The following is a 27,058-nucleotide window of genomic DNA, read 5'->3' on the forward strand; positions in this document are numbered from 1 at the left end:
TTTTTCGAGGTGGCATTTAATGCATAGCCGGCCGCGGTGGTCTAGCGGTTCTAGGCGCGCAGTCCGGAACCGCGCGACTGCTACGGTCGCAGGTTCGAATCCTGCCTCGGGCATGGATGTGTGTGATGTCCTTAGGTTAGTTAGGTTTAAGTAGTTCTAAGTTCTACGGGACTGATGACCACAGATGTTAAGTCCCATAGTGCTCAGAGCCATTTAATGCATATTACTAGACCTCGTACTTTGGAAACATACTAGACAGAATAATTTCTGTAGCAGCGGAGGGTTATGGTTTCCGAAAGACGAGAGAATTGAAGTTGTAAATTCAGTATTTACAACACAGGTTAGATTCCATTAATACTACAGAGCTGTATGCTAACCAGCGTTAACAACTAGACACCAATCAATGTCATTCAGTTTTTACTGACTCAACTAATTCTTTCATCACTTGCCTAGGCGAGCACTCACTAAGAGTACGCATATAGTTGAGTACACTACGCGAAATATGCCCTACGATATAACTCAAACCCACGCGCAATATACTACTCAAAATATTTTCATTCTAAGGTACTAGACACTTAACTACGAATATTTTTCGGTATACCTCTAAAAGACAATTCTTTCAGAAAATTATTTGCATTTTCAAATTTTGTGGTGCTACGAATCAGAAAAGCTAACTTGTGCAGACCTAGCCGGCCGCCGTGGCCGTGCGGTTCTAGGCGCTGCAGTCCGGAACCGCGAGACCGCTACGGTCGCAGGTTCGAATCCTGCCTCGGGCATGGGTGTGTGTGATGTCCTGAGGTTAGTTAGATTTAACTAGTTCTAAGTTCTGGGGGACTAATAACCTCAGAAGTTGAGCCCCATAGTGCTCAGAGCCATTTTTTTGTTATTATCACCCATTTTACGATATCGTGCTGGAAAGTAATATGTCAGATTTTTTATGTGAGATCTCTTGAAGTTTTTAAACAAAACAAAATTACCACCAATATATCTTTATTCTTTACGTCTGTATAAGGCGACGAACACATTTCTCCAACGAGAGACCAGTTTGTTGATACCGTCATTGTAGAATGTTTGACTTTGTTGACGGAGCCACAACACCACCTCTGCTTGCACCGCTTCATCACTATCAACGCGAAGTCTTTGAATGCTTTAAGGTTTGGAAACAGTCCAAGCTCTGACACACATGTTGAAGATATTACCATCTCTCCTTCATTACAACCACGAACAGTCCACTGTAGCACATTACTAACGTTGATACAATTGTACCGAGTACAGCTGTCGGTTATTTAAGGATATCAATTGGCACGTTTTCCAAGATTAGAAACTCGGTTACCGCGTGTTGTTCCTCACTCACTGACGAAGTTGCGTTACACATCGCTACGTTACACGCTGCAACTCGGAGCCCTCTAGCGGTAGAGGGTTGTAAAATCTACATCTACGTGGTTACTATGCTATTCACAATAAAGTGCGTGGCAGAAGTTTCAATGAACCACCTTCATGCTGTCTCTCTACCGTTCCGCTTTCGGAAAAAACGAGCACTATGTAGGTGGGTGCCAACAGAATGTTTTAATGATTGACACTCCAATTCACGTATCATGTCTGTGGCACTATCTCCCCTATTTCGCGATAAAACAAGACGAGCTGCCCTTCTTTGAACTTTTTCAATGTCATCCGTCAGTCCCATCTGATACGGATCCCACACCGCACAACAATACTCCAGGATAGGGCGAAAAGCGTGGTGTAAGCAGTTTCTTTAACACACCTGTAGCACCTTTTAAGGGTTGTGTCAATAAATCGCAGTCTTTGGCTTGCTCCACCCACAACATTATCTATGTGATCGTTCCAATTTAGGTTAATTGTAATTGTAATTTCTAACAAATTACTTGAATTTACAGCCTTCAGATTTGTGAGACTTATCACGTATTCGAAATTTGGCTGATTTCTTTTAGTACTCATGTGAATAACTTCACTCTTTCCCTTATTCAGGGTCACATGCCACTTTTCGCACCACTCAGATATCTTATCTAAATCATTTTGCAGTTCGTTTTGGTCATCTGATGACTTTAGAAGACGGTAAATGACAGCATCATCCGAAAATAATCTAAGAGAACTACTCAGATTGTCTCCTATGTCGTTAGTATGGATCGTGAACAATAGTGGGTCTATAACACTTCCTTGAGGAACAATGGATATTACTCCTGTATATGTTACAGAACCCTTCTGCAAATCGATGTTAGTGATATGGACCTGTAATTCCGCGGGTTTCTTCTATTTCCATATTTGGGTATTTGTGTGACCTTAGCAATTTTCCAGTCTTTAGGTATGGATCTTTCTATGAGCAAGCGGTCGTGTGTAATTGCTAAATATGGGTCTATTATAGCAGCATGTAATCTGCACCGGAGACCTTGCCTTTATTGAGTGATTTAATCTGATTTGCTAGACCGAGGATATCTGCTTCTAAGTTTTTCATTTTGGCAGTTGTTCTTGATTCAGGAATATTCAGAAATATTTACTTTGTCTTCTTTGGTGAAGGCGTTTCGGAAAATCGTATTTAATAACTCTGCTGTCATAGGGTGATTTCACTTGCGTCACCGAAGTGGGAGAATCGACAGAGTAATACGCAGGGCACGTAATACCTCAACCGATATTACGAACAGATTGAAAAATTTGGAGACATTGCTTTTCACCACTCCCACATATATTAACTGTTTGACAGAGTATGCTTCCACCCTTCCTGATGTATTAATGTTTTCAGCCTCAGACATCAATGTTGCTCCTGCGTATTTTCCATCGTCGTCTACTTACCTCTTCATTTCCTTTTCTTTTCGAATCCACGAAACATGTTTCTTGATTCATCTGCCATTAATTTCTTGCCCACATGTCGCGTCTGTCTCCATTTCAACTATATTCATCCTAATTACGTCTTTTAGTTCTTTTAAATTATCCATCTATTTTCCAGTATTTCATAAAAATGTCCACCTGATACATAAATTTCTCGCTGTGAAACAGTTTTTGGAAGTTCTCTTTGCATTAAAAGACTCTGTCTTTCTGCTCTACTTCGAAGTTCCCATTCTAGTTTGAAAGGAGTCTACTGGGGCACTGTTATATTTGGCACCCGAATATGATATGAATATTAATGTAAACTAAACTGAAACTGTGGTATTATAAACGATGTATGTCTCTGATAGGCTTTACAAAGCGGATAGCTGACAGTTCTTGCCCACAGAGCCAAAGGTACTGTTTCTGGTCTGAGATTGCAGTGTTGGAGTAAGAGAGCGATTGGCGCAGAGTTGTAGGTAGCTGTCTGTGAGCGAAAGACGATGGAGTAGGCAGTTTCTGTGGTGTTCTGTGAGAGGCCACTAAGTGTTAGATTAATGTAGGTATGTCAATTTTGTTGAACATGGAAGCAGATGTCTTCATGTAAGTAAGGTAAAGATGTTAAATAATTATGATTTTCGTTGTACCGGCGCATTAGTATGGTTGAGTTCTCTAACAATTTGTAATTGTTGAGTAATCCCAGAATATAAGTAAACTGGTTTGATAACTAGCTGGTTAAATATTTCACTATTGTAATGTTTCTAAGATTTGTTGACAGAGCTATATGTAATTTCATGATTTGTGATTATGCTCTGTTAGTGAGGTTAGATAATAAGTCTCATTGTTTGTGGATCAATTAGTAATTATGGTACTTTTTTTTTGACCAGTGAAACTTGTCAAATGTTTTTGAAAGGCCTAACTTAGTTTGCAATAGAATTTTTACTAAACACTTCGTGTTAGTAATTCACCACAATCAGTACCGCCTCCCTGCCCGGGTCATATATTTTTCAAAGAAGCTGGATTTTTTAAATGTTCTTCCTTATCATCCAAAAGAATTTCATGTGCATTTCAAGTATTATCGCCAGCGTTGCACACTGTTGAGCCTGTAGCTAGCGTAATTTTATTATTATGTTTTTTTTGAGAGACCAGAATATATCGCTTTACTCCGTTGCTGCGTTAGGGGTAAGACCTTTTAATTTATTTGTTATGTGCGCTGGGACCAAATTATCAGTATTGAACAGGGCCGAAAGATTCAGTGCCTAAGGAGCTGAATGTATTTTGCAGTGGCTGTCTTTCTTTATTGGTAATGGGAAATACATTGTCCAAACTGTTCGTATAAAGTTTTTGCCTACCATAACACAGACTAACCACACCACTTGCACTTGAAACACGCTACATGTAATTTGAGTTCAGTATCCATTCCACCGTTCAGACATTCATTCAGTGTAATCAGAAAATAGATATTTTTAAAGAACGTTACAGACATTAATTCAATGTAATCGTAAAGCTATTTGTTTTAAAGGAACGTTGCAAGTTTAATTGTAAACTCTGAGTATATAATTTGGTAGAAACCGGTGATGACACCTCCACTGTAGTAGAGGAAACGATTCTGCTGGGCTGTGGATTGTGAGCAGTGATGAAGGGAATCGAGCGGCGACCGCAAGTAAAACATTCTTGATTACAATGTAGGCATTTGCAGCCGATTTAGCTTCACGTGACAGGCCGCGGCCGATACTGAAAACTTTCCACCCAATTTTTCGTCTCCGACTTCGGAAAGCATTCTCGGAGGTGAAACGGCTTCGCCTCCGAGGTTGTGTCCCGCATCTGGAAACTAAATATTAGGGTACAATTTTACATATCGACTGTGGCCTGTCAGCCTGTAAGTTTTAAGTGAAGATTACTGATTGAATTACATTTTTGTTCATGTTGGGTATAGAGATGGCGTCGTTGCTGGAGGAGAGGCCGACGTAACATAGTGAGCTGCTGTCTGCGTAGACTGCCTCGCCGGCTGTAGTCAGCACCACGTCTGGCGCCGGCAGTGACCGCTGACCTATGAGCAGGAACCCTGTCCAGGCTGCTGGTCCGCCCCAGCCCGCGGAAAACAGCACAGGGAAGGACAGTACTCAAACAATAGCCTCCAGTTTTCTCGATATCGAAGGCGTACGCCCACCATAGGCGATGATAAGTGACAAGAAGGCGCACAGGCACTGCAGGACAGTGATAAGGTAGCAGGGAAGCTACCAGTCCAGATCCGAACACAGATCCCGTCAGGGAGGTGAACACTCTCAGGAGGTAAATGCGCAGTAGCTGACTCCGTGGTATGGAGGCGCCAGGTAGTCTGCATACAATCTTCTGTTCAGGTAGATGCCTGCAGCTTCCAGAGCCTAAGTCCGGAGCAGTAAGTGAATGCACCATCGGGTGCTGCGAACAGTCTTCGATTTGGAGTTCGAGGATGGCATTGGGAGTATAGCTGGAGAGTGTCTGGCAACATCTGAGAAAACTGAGAACGTCGGATTTGAGGAAGGGGGTGGGGGGTGTGGGGGGGGGGGCTATTTCTAAGGGTCTGTTGGCCTTTACTTTTCCCACAGCAATACCACTACCCCGGAAGACGCTAGAGGTTGTAGTGGCCGGGCGTTGCTGTTGGCTGGCAAAGCATTGTTTTGCTCTTCTTGGTCAGTCAGCTCCTGGAAGAGCCTAGCCAGAGCTGTAATATTATATAACTTCACTCTTTAGAGGCGATGGCCAGCGTCTTTCGCTTTGTCAGATTCTGAATGAGCATTCTTGAACTCTGAATGCATCTTTTTACTTCATCGGCCGTTGCCTCCTCTCTCTCTATGATGTCATTTTGGTTCATGGCCTCCAGACGCTTCAGTGCCCCAGATTAGGACGTTGCACAACATTCTTCGTTCAGTGGTCGTTACCAGGGAGGGCATCTTAACTTTTCCCAGCTATGCCAAAAAAAATATTCTGTTGCGTAACAACTGGCATCTTTTAGAGCATATAAGAAAGCTAGTTTTAAAAAGTATATCATATGCAATAAGGACTCGTAGGCAAATTTTGCTGTTCATTTTACTATTTTCTCTCTTCATCCAGTAGTTCAGTAGTTGCCTTCACCTGCCACTAAATAGAAATTTCATTAACTAGTACTATGACATTACTGTCAGTGTCCACTATCATCGTTTTAATTTATTAATTGCACATTTTCTTTAGCCTTAGTATGTTTATCATTATTACTGTATATTCTCCATTCATTTTTTTACTAATATACTCTGTATACTCTGTAATATTCCCGTGTGCCGCGATTTATTTGTTCACCGGGTGACAAAGTTCTGCACGGGAGAGAAAATAAAGTTAAATAAAACATTATGCAATTTGGATGATGTATAAGCAACTGAGCAACTATTTTTTACGAATGAGATCTTGTAGCAGAATGAAAGTTGAGAAATAGTACTATGAAGCCAGTCAGTGCTCCTGAAATACTTAATAAACTTTGAAGAGAGTATTATTTTACCGAGCGAAGTGGCGCTGTGGTTAGCACACTGGACTCGCATTTGTGAGGACGACGATTCAAACCCGTGTTCGTGCGTCCTGATTTAGTTTTCCGTGTTTTCACCAAATCACTTCAGGCAAATGCCAAGATGTTTCTTTTAAAAGCGCACGGCCAACCCCCTTTCCTAATCCGATGGGACCCGATGACCTCGGTGTTTCGTCCCCTATCCCAAATCAACCAACCAACCAATATTATATTTTACTCGAACCTACTCTACCTTTTCTTGGGTCACTTTGGTTATGTTTCATTCCGTTCGAGTGCACGAATCTATGGTTACTATGCTCGCCTATCTTTGCTCAGAGAATTCTATGACTTCTCTGGCCGACGAAGGGGATTTAAGCGGCTCCGCCGGCGAGAGGAAGGGACTTCCCAACTGTTGTGTCTACGGACAGTTTTCATCGCAGCCGTTGGCTGGCCGGTAATTTTGTATGAAGCCGCGTGGCAGACTTGGATCCACATTGGCGTTGATTTTCGAGCCACTGTCTGTCAGGAAGGAATGGAGCATAGACTTATTAATGTTGGTCACCGTGATTAACGGAGGTGGACTGGTTGTCGCCGAGGAAATATAGCATGGTGAGCAATTTTTGGACCTTATAATCGCTGTATTTTTGAATTTTGTTGACGAGGCTGATTTGTAATGTTCGGCGTCTCCGACATTTGTAGTTGCCGTCACCGGAATAATAGTGATTGCCCTTCAATATCGAGTGGATAAGTTGCTCAAGCAAAAAGCAGTAATGCAATTACGGTATCCTCAAAGTACTACACTATGTGATCAAAAGTATCTGGACACCTGGCTGAAAATGACTTACGTGTTTGTGGCGCCCTCCATCGGTAGTGCTGGAATTCAACATGGTCTTGTCCAACCCTTAGCCTTGATGACAGCTTCCACTCTCGCAGGCATACGTTCAATCAGGTGCTGGAAGGTTTCTTGGGGAATGGCAGTCCATTCTCCACGAAGTGCTGCACTCAGGAGAGTTACGGTGTCGGTCAGTGGGACTTGGCACGAAGTCGGCGTTCCTAAACATCCCAAAGGTGTTCTATAGGATTCAGGTCAGGACTCTGTGCAGGCCAGTCCATTACAGGGCTGTGATTGACGTGTGACCACTCCGCCACTGGTCGTGCATTATGAACATGTGCTCGATCGCCATTCCCGAATTGCTCTTCAACATTGGGAAGAAAGAAGGTACTTGAAACATCAATGTAGGCTTGTGCTGTGATAGTGGCATGCAAAACAATAAGGCGTAAAAGCCCCTCCACGAAAACACGACCACACTATAACACCATCGTCTACGAATTTTACTGTTGGCACTACACGCGCTGGCGGATGACGTTCACGGCATTCGGCATACCCACACCCTGCCATCGGATCGCCACATTGCGTACCTTGATTCGTCACTCCACACAACGTTTTCCACCGTTCAGCCGTCCAATGTTTACGCTCCTTACACCAAGCGAGGCGTCGTTTGGCATTAAGCGGCATAAGGTGTGGCTTATGAGCAGTCGCTCGACTATAAAATCCAAATTTTCTCAACTCCCGCCTAACTATCATAGTACTTGCAGTGGATCCTGATGCAGTTTGGAATTCCTGTTTGATGGTCTGGATAGATGTCTGCCTGTTACACATTACGACCCTCTTCAACTGTCGGCGGTATCTCCCAGTCAACAGACGAGGTCGCCTTTACGCATTTGTGCTGTGCGTGTCCCTACACGTTTCCTCTTCATTATCACATCTATTGATTATGAACTGTATATTAAAACTGAATAAACTGCAAAAAGGTGTGAATTTAAGGTGATGGGACCTGGATAAACTGACTAAACCAGAGGTTGTACAGAGATTCAGGGAGAACGTAAGGGAACAACTAACAGGAATGGGGAAAGAAATACAGTAGAAGAAGAATGGGCAGCTCTGAGGGATGAAGTAGTAAAGGCAGCAGAGGATCAAGTAGGTAAAAAGATGAGGGAAGGTAGAAGTCTTTGGGTAGCAAAACAAATATTGAATATAACTGACGAAAGGAGAAAATATAAAAACGCAGTAAATGAAGCAGGCAAAAAGGAATACAAACGCCTCAAAAATGAGATCGACAGGAAGTGCAAAATTGCTAAGCAGGGATGGCTAGAGGACAAATGTAACGATGTAGAGGCTTATCTCACTAGGGGTAAGATAGATACTGCCTACAGGAAAATTAAAGAGACCTTTGGAGAAAAGAGAGCCACTTGTATAAATATAAAGAGCTTAGACGGAAACCCAGTTCTAAGCATAGAAGGGAAAGCAGAAAGGTGGAAGGAGTATATAGAGGGTCTATACAGGGGCGATGTTCTTGAGGACAATATTATGGAAATGGAACAGGAGGTAGATGAAGACGAAATGGGAGATACGATACTGCGTGAAGAGTTTAACAGAGCACTGAAAGACCTAAGTCGAAAGAAGGCCCCCGGAGTAGACAACATTCCATTAGAACTACTGACAGCCTTGGGTGAGCCAGTCCTGACAAAACTCAACCATCTGGTGAGCAAGATGTATGAGACAGGCGAAATACCCTCAGACTTCAAGAAGAATATAATAATTCCAACCCCAAAGAAAGCAGGTGTTGACACATGTGAAAATTACCGAACTATCAGTTTAATAAGTCACAGCTGCAAAGTACTGACACGAATTCTTTACAGATGAATGCAAAAACTGGTAGAAGCCGACCTCGGGGAAGATCAGTTTGGGTTCCGTAGAAATGTTGGAACACGTGAAGCAATACTGACCCTACGACTTATCTTAGAAAATAGATTATGGAAAGGCAAACCTATGTTTCTAGCATTTGTATACTTAGAGAAAGCTTTTGACAATGTTGACTGGAACACTCTCTTTCAAATTCTGAAGGTGGCAGGGGTAAAATACAGGGAGCGAAAGGCTATTTTCAATTTGTACAGAAACTAGATGGCAGTTATAAGAGTCGATGGGCATGAAAGGGAAGCAGCGGTTGGGAAAGGAATGAGACAGGGTTGTAGCCTCTCCCCGATGTTATTCAATCTGTATATTGAGCAAGTAGTAAAGGAAACAAAAGAAAAATTCGGAGTAGGTATTAAAATCCATGGAGATGAAATAAAAACTTTGAGGTTCGCCGATGACACTGTAATTCTGTCAGAGACAGAAAAGGACTTGGAAGAGCAGTTGAACAGAATGGACAGTGTCTTGAAAGGAGGATATAAGATGAACATCAACAAAAGCAAAACGAGGATAATGGAATGTAGTCGAATTAAGTCGGGTGATGCTGAGGGAATTAGATTAGAAAATGAGACACTTAAAGTAATAAAGGAGTTTTGCTATTTGAGGAGCAAAAAACTGATGATGGTCGAAGTAGAGAGGATATAAAATGTAGACATGCAATGGCAAGGAAAGTGTTTCTGAAGAAGAGAAATTTGTTAACATCGAGTATAGATTTAAGTGTCAGGAAGTCGTTTCTGAAAGGATTTGTGTGGAGAGTAGTGAAACATCGACGATTAATAGTTTGGACAAGAAGAGAATAGAAGCTTTCGAGATGTGGTGCTACACCAGAATGCTGAAGATTAGATGGGTAGATCACATAACTAATGAGGAGGTATTGAATGTAATTGGTGAGAAGAGGAGTTTCTGGCACAACTTGACAAGAAGAAGGGACCGATTGGTAGGACATTATCTGAGGCATCAAGGGATCACAAATTTAGCATTGGAGGGCAGAGTGGAGGGTAAAAATCATAGAGGAGGACCAAGAGATGAATACACTAATCAGGTTCAGAAGGATGTAGGTTGCAGTAAGTACTGGGAGGTGAAGGAGCTTGCACAGGATAGTGTAGCATGGAGAGCTGCATCAAACCAGTCTCAGGACTGAAGACCACAACAACAACATCACATCGGGAACAGTGGACCTAGGGATGTTTAGGAGTGTGGAAATCTCGCGTACGGACGTGTGACAGAATTGACACCCAATCACCTGACCACATTCGAAGTCCGTGTGTTCTGTGGAGCGCCCCATTCTGCTCTCTCACGATGTCTAATGACTACTGCAGTCACTGAAATGATGTACCTTTCAGTAGGTGGCAGCACAATGCACCTACTATGAAAATCGTATGTTTTTTGTGGTTTCCGGATACTTCTGATCACATAGTCTATTTTGTTCTGGTAAGAGTTAATACAAATTACCTGTACTACCTGCAGATGTGTTCTTCCCCTTTTTTCCATCTTAACCCTACAGAGCCTAACATAAATATCTGAAGCCTGGATTTAATTGTGTGTTCCATCTGTTGTAGAACTGCGAAGCGTATAACGTTCAGTTCACTGAAACTTGGCGTTTCGCAAGCTTTGGTGGTTTGTTTAAATCATTTTGTTCACAATATGTTCACAACATAATATCCTAACCCTTTATGTTGGCTTGTGCGCAGTCTGAGTAATGTTTCATTTCATCGTAATTGCATTGCATGTGTAGTTCTTTTAAAAACGTGTTTTCCCTTGCACAATTGTAATTGAATAAGAGTGCCTTACACTTAACTAAGATCCTTCAGCTGATAAGTCCTTGCGTTTTTCTTTTAATTTGTTTGGGTGTTTCTTGTTGTTACAGATGCACTTCGACTAAAAATATTTTAAGTCTGTTATTCTCTGTATGCAGTAAGTAGCCTTCTGCATAGTCTTGGCAAATTAGTGATTCCAATATAAATTGCACTACGTTCTGGTTCCATTGATTTCCTTCTGCGAATTCTGTTATCCTGTTTGAATTTTCTTCAGTAATTTTGGTTTAAATTTTGATTTTGATTAAAATTGACATCTTGGGTTGTCGGGTGTTCTGCCGGATATCAGCGTCGTACTTGCACGATATTTCGGTCACGTAGCTCGAGACCTTCATCAGGTGCGACCTGAGACTTCTCCTCGAGTGGACCTGGTCCACTCGAGGAGAAGTCTCAGGTCGCACCTGATGAAGGTCTCGAGCTACGTGACCGAAATATCGTGCAAGTACGACGCTGATATCCGGCAGAACACCCGACAACCCAAGATGTCATTAGATCGCCGGGAAAGCCTGAAGAGTTGATTAAAATTATTTTAACTGTGTGTTAAACTATGAATACAATCTTTGTTTTTTGATCTGATCTGGTCACGCACGTAATCATCCATTTTGTCCCAAAACATTGCTGTAAACATAGAGTAAAACTTTCAAATGCATGTCACCCAGTATCATTGCTGCCACAAATGCTTCATTTATAACGAGCCTTTGACCGCTGATCGTGCCACTTTTCACCACTGTGGCTTCTTAAATAAATTCCCAGTTAAATCTGCTTCAGCGTGTGAAAAATGCAGTCGCAGTTTCCGGTCTGATACACCACATCTCTTTACAGGATCGTGAACAAGACACTCATACACCACCGCCTAATACAGAGGCACCTCAGAAATCTACTAAATACCTCGAAAGTTTAGGATTGGCATCAAACGTGGATCAACCCCAACGCTAAACTGCTGTAACCGATAATTACTGGAAAGCCAATTAATGTCAACAGTATTGTTCCACATTACGTAAGGATACAAAATTTTCACCCTTTGACTGCATTCAATACTCAAAACTAATTGCATTGCATCATACCACTCTGATACCTTCCATTTTATTATGTCCTGTAATCCATGAACGTAGCGGTACCTCTGTATCCCCTGTTCCTACTATCGTCCGGTATCTTGGCAGCTTACCATGGATCTCCTTTATGGATATGACTTCTGCCTAGAGCAAAACGTGCAGTAGTTTTCCATCTTTAGAAGAATCTTAATTTGCTTTAGCTGTCTTCTGTCTTCTCATCCCCACTAATTTCCTTTTCAGGAGCTTCATTGAGATGCCTCCCACCAACTACCCCATTTTTATAAAGAAACAAGCCGTCTCTGTTGCAGCTTAAAATGTTTTATTATTGCCCAATGATGTGTTTCACCGTTATTTAGGAATTTTCGGGTCGATCTACGAAAGAAATACAAAATTTCATAATAGTGGCGTGACCCAATTAGTGAGATTGTGTTATCAAGAAAATATTAAACATCTTCCTGATATTTGGTAGCGAGCGGTATATGGTATACAGCGTATAAGATATCCTAGCAGGTAAATTCCGCTTATCAAAGCTTTGTTTTACGCGCGGTATCCCATGAACCAATCGGTAACCAAATATCAGTAAGTTGCTTAATGTTTTTTGGGAATCCATTCTACCTAAATAGGGTCACGCCGCTATTATGAAAATTTGTATTTCTTCCTTTCGCCAATCATAAGATGCCTAAATAAACGTGATACGAATAGCTGGGAAAAAATAATAAAATTTATCACTGCAACTAAGATTGTTTATTTCTTCATATCATACGTCGTGGTTGCTCTACCAACCCCGCTATGAACTGGAAGAAGTTTTGTGAGAAAATAAAACACCTACAGCCGTCCTCATAATTTTATTTGTTTTGCTGCAACCAGTTTCGGCATTTCAGTGCACTACCAACACTGGCTATAGTGCTGACACGTATGTTTTTGCGTAGCCAGCTATGCTGGCCATTGATCGTATATATATACGGATCTTGTCAACTCCTTCCGCATGAACCACAGCCTGAAGATGGTGCACTGAAACGCCGAAAGTGGTTGCAACAAAATAAATAAAATCGTAAAGACCGTTTTAAGCGTTTTATTTTCTCAGAATAATAAACGGTCGTCGTCCCAAAGACCTCCATCAAAAGGATGCACATGGAAAACGATTTTCTCCATCTTTTCTCCCTTAACAGTCATTTCACCCCACCCCCCGCCCCCGCCCCCACCCCACTCCCAAATAAAGTAAACATGCGCTCAACTATACCACAGCTCATCTGAAAGATCCCACACCCTACTCATACTTACTCCCTGGTAGTACAATTAGCAAATCGTCCACTTTTTAACCTGTAGCTTTCTTAAGTAACGCTGATTTGATTGCATATACTAAGGACACCGTGTCAATTCGCCTGAATGTATACTTCAGGCGAAACATGTAGTGGATGGTCATTAACATACCTTCAGGTACCTGTAGCTGTGTTTTCTAGCTAATAATATTTGGCAGTGAAGGGTTGCTCTGAGTCACGTGTGAGCTCTAGACAAAAACAAAGATGTGAAGATAATGAAGGTGTTATACTACTTTTGTCCGTATGTATATATGTCCTAGTGCTTTACCTGAGCGAAATATCTGATAAGAAACAGTGGAATGTTGTACACGAGACAAATCAACCGTGATAAGACTCTCACTTCGTTCAGACGTAAATATTATTTAAGAGCCAGAATCTGCCCAGCAATGAAGTTTGTGCCGCGTTAGAATATTTTCATTCTTATCGGACACTATAAGAATGTTGAGTCAAAACATCATCCATCACTTAAATATGCTCCAAACAAACTGAGCGAATAAGAAAGAATCTTGCTATGGAACAGTCAACTTCTCTTGATTTCAAAGCTGCGCCATCACGCCTCCACATTGTGGACCAAGTCACTGTTAAGTGCTTGATGTGAATTCGTGGCAAATATCTCGAAGTGGAAGCAATATACTAACAAATATAGATCGATAATAAGGGGACCGACAAGGATGCGTAATGTGGAAAACAAGAAAAAAAGGGTATTGCAGGTTTGCAAAAGAACAGATACGCTAACATTGCTCTCACATACTTAGTGAAATGATCCTCTAGTATCTTGAATAAGTAATATGAAACAAATTTTGATTTAAAAGATAATGCTAAGAATGTTACAAATTGGTCCAAATGGCTCTGAGCACTATGGGACTTAACATCTGAGGTCATCAGTCCCCTAGAACTTAGAACTACTTAAATCTAACTAACCTAAGAACATCACACACATCCAAGCCCGAGGCAGGATTCGAACCTGCGACCGTAGAGGTCGCGCGGTTCCAGACTGAAGCACCTAGAACCGCTCGGCCACAACTGCCGGCTAAGAATGTTACAAATAAGTATACGTATATACACTGAAGCGCTTAATTCTTAAGTTATTGTAGTCTCTCATAATCGAACCGAAGAAAGTTTACAACACTTACTGTGCTGACACAGACGTATTTTCATTATCACTGGTAACATTACTTATTGGATCATCTGCGTTGTGTACTACGCTCAACTGCCGTATGTGTTTCCAATGACATTTATTCTTAACATGGAGTAAGATATAATAAAATCACTGTTCTAGAAACACTCGAAGTTGTTTTTGTCGGGATTTAAAACGCCGGTAGTATACTATGGACCTTCTGGTTAGCTAAATTTAACCATGTGAACAAATTTAAAGAGTGCAGGGATGGTTACGGCTAGCGTACGAAAGATGAGATGGTAGCGACTTATAGACGAGCAGGAAGATGGCGGAGCTAGCGAATGATTAACTGGCAAATGTTGACCCGTAAACAACCAATCATCTTGCAAAAAGGCTGTGGGAAAATGAATGATCAGTTGTTCGAAATTTTGCTGAATGATGTGTGACAGTTAGCAGGCTGGTCCCATAGACGAGGCTGCATGACAATGACGATGAACGAGCGATGAGGTGATGGGTAAAGACAGTGGCTGGTGAATGAACAATGAAGCGGCGGACAATGACAACAGCTAATGGGCGGTGACAATACAAATCCTTGAACGGGAAAAAGCAATCAAGGGGAACAAAGTGGCAATTACAGCCAAGGTAACTGCTATCGCCCATCTCGACAATGGTTGTGATAATGCATACGTACGTAGCTACTGAAGACACACCGCTGATCACTGAGAGAAATAGTAACAGAAATAGCAGAAGATCTTAAAACAGTGTGAAATACGTATCTAGGTGAAGTAGACTTAACGAGAACAATACGTAACATACACAAGGCATGTCTTAGATCTCTTTTTCCACTCATATCATACCTTAAATTCAAAATCTCCAACTATAGTTCACATAACATTCACTTAGCTTCATCGTTACCAAAAATTATGAAATCAGTGTAAAGTAACTTTTTATTTGATTAAGTTTTAATAAATAAACGAAATCGCCTTTTTACTTTTCGAAATATTCATGAAGTGCTTTCCGTATTTAAATTCGTGGGACTTAAGAATTTTAACACGTACTGATATTTTAAAATGAATTTTCATTTCTTAAAACGTTGACCGTAATGCAGTTGCAGCCGTCACTCCAACCCAATCTTAGGAAGGTAAAATAAGAATAAATAAACGACAAATATTATTTGTCTAATAAAGTATAATGAAAATTTCAAATTTATGTTCCTTGAATACTCCTTGTTCATCGTTGGTTTACGCAAGGATCATTCATTTAATTTCCGCGTCCGGTCAGCATTTCCAAAAAATAGCAGGTACGATAGCTTTGTCATTTCCTTCGTAAACATCTTGCATTGTGCACGGGTTGTCCAGGAGGGGACATAAAAGTAGGTGGCTTGGATCGTCTTCAGCCCCGCAGTCGCAAGAGACATCTGCGATCGCTGGAAAAAAGATTCCCCATTTCTTCAGGTTGGTCTTGCATCGGAGGACGCTCACTCTTAGGCTGTTGAGGGACGTCCATACAGGGTATTGTCGGTTTGCGCCAAGAGCTAGTTCTTGTTTTGGTGAGACGTCTACGGGCAGTGAGCTCTTCCATGTTGCAAGACGAATTGCCTCTGGTGCTCCCTCCAGTGGCGCAGTCCCAGCGCGGAAACTCTTGCGGGGTTTAAGGCGGGATCTTGGTGCCCGATGACCATACGGAGGATGTCGGCGGTCATTCCCCGGCTTTGTTCTCTCATTGTCTGCAGCAATGGCCCCGTGGATGTTGGGTGGGGCTATTCCAACAATCGGACACAATTTCAGTACGGCTGTTAGCTTCAAGCATCAAGAGATGATCCTTGCACTATCGTTGCCGGCAATATCGACTTGCTTAGTATGAGCTGAGGCGTTCCACACAGGAGCAGCATACTCAGCGGCTGATACACAAAGCGCAAGTGCAGAAATCCTTAGGAGATGCGGGTTGGCTCCCAGCTGCTGTCAATCAGCTTCTTAAGTATCGAATTGCGAGCTGTCACTCTCTGTTTCACGTTTAGACATTTCTGCCTGTACGTTAGAGCCCTGTCCAGTATGACACCTAGGTAGACTGGTGTTGGGCAATGTTTCGGTTGCTCTTCTTACCATGTGATGTCCAGCTTTTGCTCCGCTTCCCTGTTTCGTAAGTAGAAGGAGCTCAGTTTAGTTTCACTTGGACTAGGGTTCAGGCGGTTGGCATCACAGTACTTAGAGAGTTCATCCATTGCTAGAGACAGTTTTCTCTCCACTTCTTTAAAGGATGGCCCCTAAACAGTTACTGCTGTGTCATCGGCACAGATGAAGAGCCTAGTACTTGTATTTCTACTATTTGTACTCAATACTAGATTTCATATTAATGTCAAAAAATAAAAAAAAATATTGATAAACTAACTCACAGCAAAAATTAAAGTGCATCACGGCAAACGTCATAATGTAACAGTGGCGAAAAAGAAACTTAAAATGGCCGTTTTAACACGTTCCTGCTGCCCACCACGCATTCTTCTTGGGCACTTGGCCCCAACGCCCTCAGTTGTTTGTAGGATATATTTTAATCTCTGTCATCCCCTACAGCTTTTACCCTCTACTGCTTCCTCAAAATGGTTCAAATGGCTCTGAACACTATGGGACTTAACTTCTGAGGTCATCAGTCCCCTTAGAACTTAGAACTACTTAAACCTAACTAACCTAAGGACATCACACACATCCACGCCCGAGGCAGGATTCGAACCTGCGACCGTAGCGGTCGTGCGGTTCCAGACTGTAGCGCCTAGAACCGCTCGGCCACTTCGGCCGGCGCTTCCTCAAGTATCATGGAAATTAATAGTTGTTGTCTTAACATATCTTACATCCCGTTATTTCTTCTTGCCATTATTTTCCACTTTTCTCTCCTCGTCGGTTTTGCGGTGAACATCCTCACATATTTAATCAGTTTACCTCATTTTCAAGGTCCTTCTATAGTACAAAATGTCAAACGCTTTGATTTTCCGTTTTTTCAGTTTTCCCTGTGTCCATGATTCACTGTTTACAATGCTGCGATCCAAAATAACATTCTCAGAAACTCCTTCTCCGTAGTAATGACAATATTTGACATAATTTTCTAGGAATGTCCTCTTTGTCTGTGACAGACTGCACCTTTCTACCAGGCCGAATGGGGCCATAGTATTTGCATTGCGCCCCCAGGGGCTCAGCGTTCATTTGCTGAGTACGCGCTTGGCGACCCCGGGGTCCTGAACTGGGGACTGGTCAGCGCCGCCAGTCTCCTGTCACCGTAACCCCCGGACATGCTACAGCGACCACCGTATGGTGCGGCGGTGGAATGTTGTGTGCTGCGGGGAATGGTAATCTTGGCTTGACCGCCTGGATTGCGAGGAAGGTAAACCTCTATAAAAACCCCTCAATCTTACAGTGTGGTGCGCGCGTATAAGATGCATGGCTGTTGGGGTGGAGCAGTCGCAAGCGGGCAACCTCTGGGGCACCTGCCGCACCCCAGTTGTATACGGCTTACTCAGGCACGCGGGGATCTGTCTGAGCGGACCTTTAGTTCCCTAGATGCTCGTGGGACCGCAATGGACCCTTCAACCTCTACATTTCCCCCTACCAGTGGATTGGGTGGGCCACTGGTAGGAAAACACACCCCATCGAAAAAGCGACTTCGTGCTGCGAGTCCTCCAGCTCCTGGTGTTGCTAGAGATTTATCAGACTGTCGTAACAGAGCACATGCTGAAAATCAGAATGTGTTTTTGATTATTAAACGGGAGGAGGGTAGCTTTGAGAGGGTTTCTCCCTTTTACATCCACAAGGGTCTTGAGGGAATTGCAGGTACACTGAAATCTGTTAAGCGACTGCGCAATGGTACTCTTTTAGTTGAGACTTCTAGTTCCCGTCAAGTCGCTTCTCTTCGGAAAGCACCCAGTCTCGGAGAGTACCCTATCGAGACCGAGCTCCACTCCACACTCAACTATAGTTAGGGTGTTGTGACATGTAGGGACTTGGTGGATATCTCCACAGACGCGTTGAAATCTGAGTGGGCTGACGAAGGTATTGTTGATGTGCAGAATATTATGAAGCGAGTCGATGGGGATCTAGTAAAATCCGACTCATTTATTCTCACGTTCAGTTGCCAGAGACTTCCAGAGCATGTTAAAACGGGGTTCTTACGTTTGACAGTACGGCCATATTTCCCCAACCCAATGCGCTGCTTTAAATGTCAGCGCTTTGGGCATACTACATTGGGGTGCAATGGGATAGCCACTTGTGGTAAATGTGGTCAGCCTGCCCATGAAGGAGCCGATTGTTCATCGCCTGTGAAGTGCGTGAATTGCTTTGGGAGTCACCCTGTCTGGAGCCGGGTCTGCCCCATCTATCTCGAGGAACGGAAGATACAGGAGATCAAAACATCTAAGCGCATCCCCTATGGTGAGGCCAAGAAGCTCTTTAAGGCCATGCAACCTCCTGTGTTTACGACATCTTTCGCTTCCACCCTGAAAAAACCAGTACAAGTGGCCACAGTTGCTACGCAAACGGAGGTTGCTAGTGTTAGCACTAATACCTGCGTTTGCCAGTGCACTTGTGCTGCTGCGGTTGTTTTGCAACCTGCGGCTCTCCCCGCAACTTCGGACAAGGCCGTGGTTGCTGACATTGGGGTACTTCCTGCCTCTTCCCCTGTGGCGCCTTCTGCCCAGGCGAGTAAAGCTCCAACTGCTGACAAGGCTCTGCATTCTAAGCCCCCTAAGACAAAGACGCCGAAGGTGAAGATTTTGCCATCTGAGGAGACTGGTCAGGGTCGGTCCGATGACGAGGCCATCGTACTGTCTGACATCTCCCGTGGGTCGTCATCGGAGCTGATGGACATTGATGTCGACCGGGGGCGCTCTTCTCGCCCCAGGAATAAATCTCCGGCCAGTATGGGCTCTCCTCCAAAACACAGAGGCAGGGTGATTCAGCCACCCTGATCACTGGCTCCCATATTACAGTGGGTTCAGGACGCATGTGGCCGAACTACAACTCCTTGTACGTGAGTTCCCTTTGTGCTTATGTCTCCAAGAGACACTTTTCGGGCCACTGATGCTCCTTCTTTACGGGGCTATACCGTCTATCAGAAAGATGATCTGACGGGGGAAAGGGCAAAGGGTGGTGTTGCGGATTTTGTCCGTGACATGCACCCCTCATCTGCGCTCCCTCTCGTTACAGACTTGCCAGCAGTTGCAGTTGACCTTCTTGTGGGTCGGAGGCTCAAAGTCTGTTCACTTTACTTACCCCCTCAGGATGCGATAGACTCTGAGGCTCTCACAGACCTTATTAGCCAACTTCCCCGCCCATTTCTTCTTCTGGGGGACTTCAATGCTCATAATGTCTTATGGGGCTCTTCGACTACTTGCCCCAGGGGTCGCATTCTGGAAAGCCTCATGATATCTGAAGAACTGTGCATCCTCAACTCTGGTGCTCCCACTCATTTCTGTATTGCTTCTGGGTCGTCATCAGCTATTGACCTTTCCTTTTGCTCTCCAGTACTCGCGGATTCTGCTGTGTGGGAGGTTGCTGCTGACCTCCATTCTAGTGACCACTTCCCCCTTTGGATTCGCCTCCTGGATGAGGCTATGGCATTTCCGGTACCGCCCCGGTGCCACCTCTGCAGAGCTGACTGGACACTTTTCAGCCAACTGGCTGTTTTGGAACACCGTGCTAGCGTCCACGAATGGGTAGACCATGTTACAGCCGTAATCTCCCATACTGCTGAATTGTCAATCCCACGGTCATCCGGTCATCCCAAGAGGCGTCCTGTCCCTTGGTGGACCACTGAGTGCCGCTCAGCTATCCGAGCCCGCCGTGCAGCTCTGCGCCGCTTCAAGTGCCGTCTCTCAGCTGACAATCTTGCGGCCTTTCGGGTGGTAAGGACCAAGGCGCGGCGAGTGATTAAAGAGAGCAAACGACGGTCATGGCAATCGTTCTTGAAGTCCATCTCCCGCTTCACTAGTTCTACGAAAGTATGGGAAGCCATCAGGAGGATTTCCGGGAAACTCGGCCAGCTACCTGTCACGGCATTGCTGCATCAGGGAAGTCTCCCCACGGCGCCGAGAGACATTGCCCAGACACTGGCCATGCATTTTGCGGAATCTACCGCCACTATTAACCGTGATCCAGATTTCTGCCGCTACCTCACTGCCATCGAAGGGGGTCACTTGGACCTCCGGTCTCCTAATTCTGAACCCTTCAACTGCCCCTTCACAATGTGGGAACTGGATTCGGCGCTGTCTGTGGCTCATGATACTGCGCCTGGTCATGATCAAATCCGGTATAGCATGCTGCAGCACTTGTTACTGCCTTCCAAGGAAGTTCTCCTGAATTGTTTTAATATGATATGGTTATCCGGCACGTACCCTGACTCGTGGAGGGAGGCGATTTTGATACCCCTCCTCAAACCAGGGAAGGACCGAACGCATCCCAGTAGTTATCGAAGTATCGCCTTGACGAGCTGTGTCGGGAAGACGTTGGAACGCATGGTCAATCGTCGCCTGGTTTGACTGCTCGAGACCAGGCAGCTCCTTAGCCCCTCTCAGTGTGGCTTTCGGAGATGTCGTTCCACTATAGACAACTTGACCCTGCTTGAGGCGGCCATCCAGCAGGCCTTCCTGCGTAACCAGCATTGTCTAGGTGTCTTCTTTGACATTCATAAGGCGTATGACACTACTTGGCGCCACCATATCCTCAATCAACTCCATGAGTGGGGCTTTCGTGGCCGTCTCCCCGTCTTCATTCGGTCCTTTCTTTCCCACCGCCTCTTTCGCTATAGGGTTGGTAATGTGCTATCTGATTTGTATGTGCAGGAGAATGGTGTTCCTCAGGGAAGCGTTTTAAGTGTCACCCTCCTTGCCGTTGCCATTAACAGTATCACGTCCACTCTCCGGAGTCCTGCCCAAGGCTCCTTGTTTGTGGACGATTTTGCTGTTTTCTGTTCTTCCTCCAGTCTTGTCACTGCTAGTCGGCAGTTGCAGCTTGCGATACAGCGATTAGAGGCATGGACTGCGAAGACGGGTTTTACCTTTTCTGCAGACAAATGTGTGTGTGTTCATTTTAATCATTCTCGACATCTTTTTACCTCCCCTGAATTGCGTCTGAGGGACACCATTCTTCCTTTTAGCGACACTGTGCGGTTCCTGGGCCTCACTTTTGATTCAAAGTTGTCGTGGTTGCCTCACCTTAAAGACCTCAAGGTGCGGGCCCTGAAGGCACTGAATATTTTGAAGTGTCTGAGCCATCGGTCCTGGGGAGCAGATCGGGCGCGTCTGCTGCAGTTTTATAGGGCTTTCGTCCGATCGTGTCTTGACTATTGTTGCACCGTGTATGGGTCAGCAAGGCCTTCGTATCTGAAGATTCTTGACGCAGTACACCATGAGGGTATCAGGCTGGCCACTGGTGCCTTCCGTACTAGTCCCATCCCTAGCCTGTGTGCTGAGGCAGGGGAACCGCCGCTCGCCATCCGGCGGAAACTCCTCATGGTGCGACGGGTGTGTCAATTCCTTGCCTGTCCTACCTCCCCTGCGTACCCTACCGTTGCCCGACCGCCTATGGAACGTCTCTTTTCCAGTCGTCCCAGGGCCACGAGACCATTTGGGATTCGTGCTAAGCATTTGCTTGAGTCCTTTGGTGTGGAGCGTGTGGCCCCCCAACGCCAAGGTTTTACCCGCCGGCCTCCCTGGTTGCTCCAGAGGCCCAGCGTCCTTTTAGACTTGTCGGAGTACCGGAGGAGCTGCACTCCTGCGTTTGTTTTTACCTCCTTATTTTATGATATTTTAAACCAGCATCCCGACCATGTACCAGTATTTACGGATGGCTCTAAACAGGGGGACTCTGTTGGTTGTGCTGTTGTTTTCTCTGATCGACTCGTCAAGTTACGGCTTCCTGCGGCGTTTACCATCTTTGACGCCGAATTGTTTGCGATCTTGCGGGCATTGGAGCAGATGAGATGTGTCCCCAGTCGTAAGTTCCTCATCTGTTCTGACTCCCTGAGTGTCCTTCAGACCATGCAACACTTGTACCCAGCGGATACGGTCGTCCAGAATATCGATGATGCCCTACTCCACCTGCAGCGGCAGGGGAAGGAGGTTTCCTTTTGCTGGGTGCCGGGGCACGTGGGTATTAGGGGAAACGAGCTGGCGGATGTGGCTGCCAAAGATGCATGTTCCCTCCCTCACGTTGTTGAATGTGCCGTCCCCCTCCATGCTGTTACCTCCCTCCTGCGTTTTCGCGTTATGCGTCAGTGGGAAGAGGAGTGGCTGGCAGTCGGTGAAAATAAGCTGCGTCTGGTCAAGGCCACCACGCGGCCGTGGCGTACGTCCTACCAGTCATGCCGGCGGGATGAGGTTCTCCTCACTCGCCTCCGCATCGGGCACAGTCCCTTCACACATGGTTTTTTACTCCGGCGGGAAGGTCCCCCAATCTGCAGTGCTTGTGGCGTCCAGCTTACTGTCCGCCACATTTTACTTGACTGTCTTTTATTCTCTGACCAGAGGGCGGTGGTTTCTTGGCCTTCGGATTTGCCCTCTATTTTGAAAGACGACGCATCGTCTGTGGTTAAGGTTTTACGGTTTTGTGTCCTGTCCAATTTGTTGCCACGGATTTTAGGGAGAGGGTTTTAATGTGCTGCTGGATGACTGGCTCACCCAGATTTTAGGTAAGAGGTCCGCCAGTCACGAATACCTCCTTGTTTCCCTTCGGTTTCTGTCCTCCCTTCCTTGTGTTTCCTTTCCTTTTTTAGTGCACTCCTTCTCCTCTTGTTTTGCCTCTGTATGTGAGGATTTGGAACTGCGTCAGGTCTGTGTCTTTTAGCTGTTCCCCTTGTTCGCTGTTCGTCTTAGTCCCTTCACTGCATGTGTTCCTGTTTTTATGCGTTTGGGCGCTGATGACCCCGCTGTTGAGCGCCCGTAAACCTCAAACACACACACACACACAGTATTTGCATTGCATTGCCCAGGTTTATAATCGTCATCTATCAAAATTGTTTCTGGTAAGATAAAATATGTCAGGAACGTGTCCTTCTGTTTCGGCGCTACAATAGTAAATAGAACTAAGATGTTGCTCTGATTAATGTGTTGCTAAGTTTCCAAGATTTGCATCCTTTCTTATAGTGTTAATTTAGCGCAGTGCAGGTCAATTTTTCTCGATATTGCCGGTGATTCAGCTCCGGACTACTGTCCTGAGTTATTTGTTACTTACTGAAATTGTAGTGGGTATGACCGAATAATTTTGACTGCCGAATGAAGAACGATCCTTAATTACAACCTGGAAATAAGTGAGTCTTTGATGGATCGTCTTCCAAAAAATTGGTTAACCATTAAAACGTTACAGCAATTTACATTTTCCAGTACAGCTTTTGTACTCTCCCGACAGTCTTACAAGCACGTGGTCGTTCAATATATCCTTTTCGTGTATAATCTAATTTCTTTGCAAGTGTGAGGTATTTGGATCCTAGACATTTCAGTACCTGAGTACAGGCTGCACAAGTGAGATGAGAACATTCTCTTTCGTAGAGAAACTACAGTTTTCCAGTATCCTAACGACGAATAGAAATTTAGCATTTGCTATATCGCTGAGGCTTTCTTATCGTTCCACGTCTTTATGCTGTAATGTATTGGTAGGCGACTTCAATTCGGCATAGTTATTGGTATGTAGTTGCAACTACAGGATTTCCTACTACGTTAAGAACATCATAGCCCTGAGTAATCTCAACAGCAAAGATGAGACCCAGTTACTATAAAACCACGAATATAAGTTTAGCATTTACTCTATCACTGAGGCTTTATCATCATTCCAAGTCTTTATGCTATGATGTATTGGTACTCGACTTCAGTTCGGAATAATTATTAGCGTGTAGATGCAACTACAGGATTTCCTACTATGTGGAGAACATCACAGCCCAGAGTATTTTAAATATAAAAAAATGGTTCCAATGGCTCTGAGCACTATCAGACTTAACATCTGAGGTCATCAGTCCCCTAGAACGTTGAACTACTTAAACTAACCTAGGGGCATCACACACATCCATGCCCGAGGCAGGATTCGAGCCTGCGACCGTAGCGCTCGAGCGGTTCCAGACAGAAGCGCCTAGAACCGCTCGGCCACATCGGCCGGCCCACTGGTCGTCCGGGAGTCATTTGTGCTATGGTGCAACAACCAGGACATAACGAACAATTGAAGAGTGGTAGTTGTTTTTCTGGTTTTTCTCCCAGGTCCTACAGTATGAATGTACGGACGTTTGAATGTACTCAGGAGAGTAGTATTACCGTAGCAATCGTTAGCTGCACTGTAAAAAGTAATAATGAAAATGTTGGGCAAAATACACCCCTGTTTGTGAAAAGTGTGGCTGTTTATTTAGAAGCGCAATAGAGAGCAAGAATTGCAAAATTATTTAGATAAGGTATCTGCGTGATGCGAAAAGTGCCAATTGACCCTGAATAAAGAAAAGTATGAAGTTATTCACATGAGTACTAAAAGATATCCACTAAATTTCGATTATGTGATAAGTCACATAAATCTGAAGGCTGTAAATTCAACTAAATATTTAGAGATTACAATTACAAGTAACATAAATTGGAACGATCACATAGATAATGTTGTGGGTAGTGCAAAGACTTAGATTCACTGGCAAAACAATTAGAAGGCGCAACAGATCTACTAAAGAGACCGCTTACACCACACTTGTCCGCCATATTATGCAGTATTGCTGCGCTGTGTGGGATCGGCATCAGGTATGACTGACGGACGACATCGAAAAAGTTTAAAGAAGGGTGACTTGTTTTGTATTATCACGAAATATGGGATATAGTGCCATAGACATAATACGTGAATAGGAGTGGCAATTATTAAAACAAAGGCGTTTTTTGATACGGCGAGATCTTCTCATGAAATTTCAATCACCAGTTTTCTCCTCCGATTGCGAAAACATTCTCTCGGCACCTAGCTACACAGGGAGAAATGATTATCACGATAAAATAAGAGAAATCACAGCTCGCACAGAAACATTTAAGTGCTCGTTTTTCCCATTCGCCGTTCGAAAGTGGAACAGTAGAGAAACAGCTTAAAGGTTGTTCATTCATTTAAATGTGAATAGCAAATTAATCACGTAGATGTAGAGAGATTGTTCTTAGTACAGCGAGGCGCACTTCGGCTGACACAGTGAAAACATTACTCTTTTTCTTGTTGCATTTTTCGTAGTGAGTCATCCTACGTTTGGAGAAAAGCAAGTTAAGTACATCTCTTTACTGTGTTAACTTCCTCGCTAATCATTTATTCTCCTGTCTAGTTTTCCTACGACAGTTGCTGCACCACTGTGTAGCCCACCGCTCCTTATGAGGTTCATTCAAGTTCTAAGGCCTCCGATTTTTTTTCTCCGGACTGGAAAGAGATAGAAACATGTGCATTGTTTTAAAATGAGGCCGCGTTCATTGTCAATACGTCCCAGACATGGCAGCACATACGGCAGATGGAATTTTACCGCCAGCGGCGACAATGAGAACTGTTTTAAATACTTAAAATGGCGACGTTTTTCTTATTTGATCAGCGTGCAATCATTACTTTCTGAATTTGCGTGGTGTGAAACCAACTGAAATTCATCGACAGTTGAAGGAGACATGTGGTGATGGAGTTATGGATGTGTCTAAAGTGCGTTCATGGGTGCGACAGTTTAATGAAGGCAGAACATCGTGTGACAACAAACCGAAACAACCTCGGGCTTGCACAAACCGGTCTGACGACATGATCGAGAAAGAGGAGAGAATTGTTTTGGGGGATCGCCGAATGACTGTTGAACAGATCGCCTCCAGAGTTGGCATTTCTGTGGGTTCTGTGCACACAGTCCTGCATGACGACCTGAAAATGCGAAAAGTGTCATCCAGGTGGGTGCCACGAATGCTGAAGGACGATCACACGGCTGCCCATGTGGCATGTTGCCGAGCAATGTTGACGCGCCGTGACAACACGAATGGGACTTTCTTTTCGTCGGTTGTGACAATGGATGAAATGTGGATGCCATTTTTCAACCCAGAAACAAAGCCCCAGTCAGCTCAATGGAAGCACACAGATTCACCGCCACCAAAAAAATTTCGGGTAAACGCCAGTGCTGAAATAATGATGGAGTCCATGTTCTGAGACAGCGAGGGCGTAATCCTTACCCATTGCATTCCAAAGGGCACTACGATAACAGGTGCACCCTACGAAAATGTTTTGAAGAACAAATTCCTTCCAGCACTGCAACAGAAACGTCCGGGAAGGGCTGCGCGTGTGCTGTTTCACCTAGACAACGCACCCGCACATCGAGCTAACGTTACGCAACAGTTTCTTCGTGATAACAACTTTGAAGAGGTTCCTCATGCTCCCTACTCACCTGACCTGGCTCCTAGTGACTTTTGGCTTTTTCCAACAATGAAAGACACTCTCCGTGGCCGCACATTCACCAGCCGTGCTGCTATTGCCTCAGCGATTTTCCAGTGGTCAAAACAGACTCCTAAAGAAGCCTTCGCCGCTGTCATGGAATCATGGCGTCAGTGTTGTGAAAAATGTGTACGTCTGCAGAGCGATTACGTCGAGAAGTAACGCCAGTTTCATCGATTTCGGGTGAATAGATAATTAGAAAAAAAATCTGAGGCCTTAGAACTTGAATGCACCTTGTAGTGTTCAGAGCC

This window comes from Schistocerca americana, chromosome 1 (genome assembly GCF_021461395.2).
Source record: "Schistocerca americana isolate TAMUIC-IGC-003095 chromosome 1, iqSchAmer2.1, whole genome shotgun sequence".
In the NCBI taxonomy this organism is placed as follows: Eukaryota; Metazoa; Arthropoda; class Insecta; order Orthoptera; family Acrididae; genus Schistocerca; species Schistocerca americana.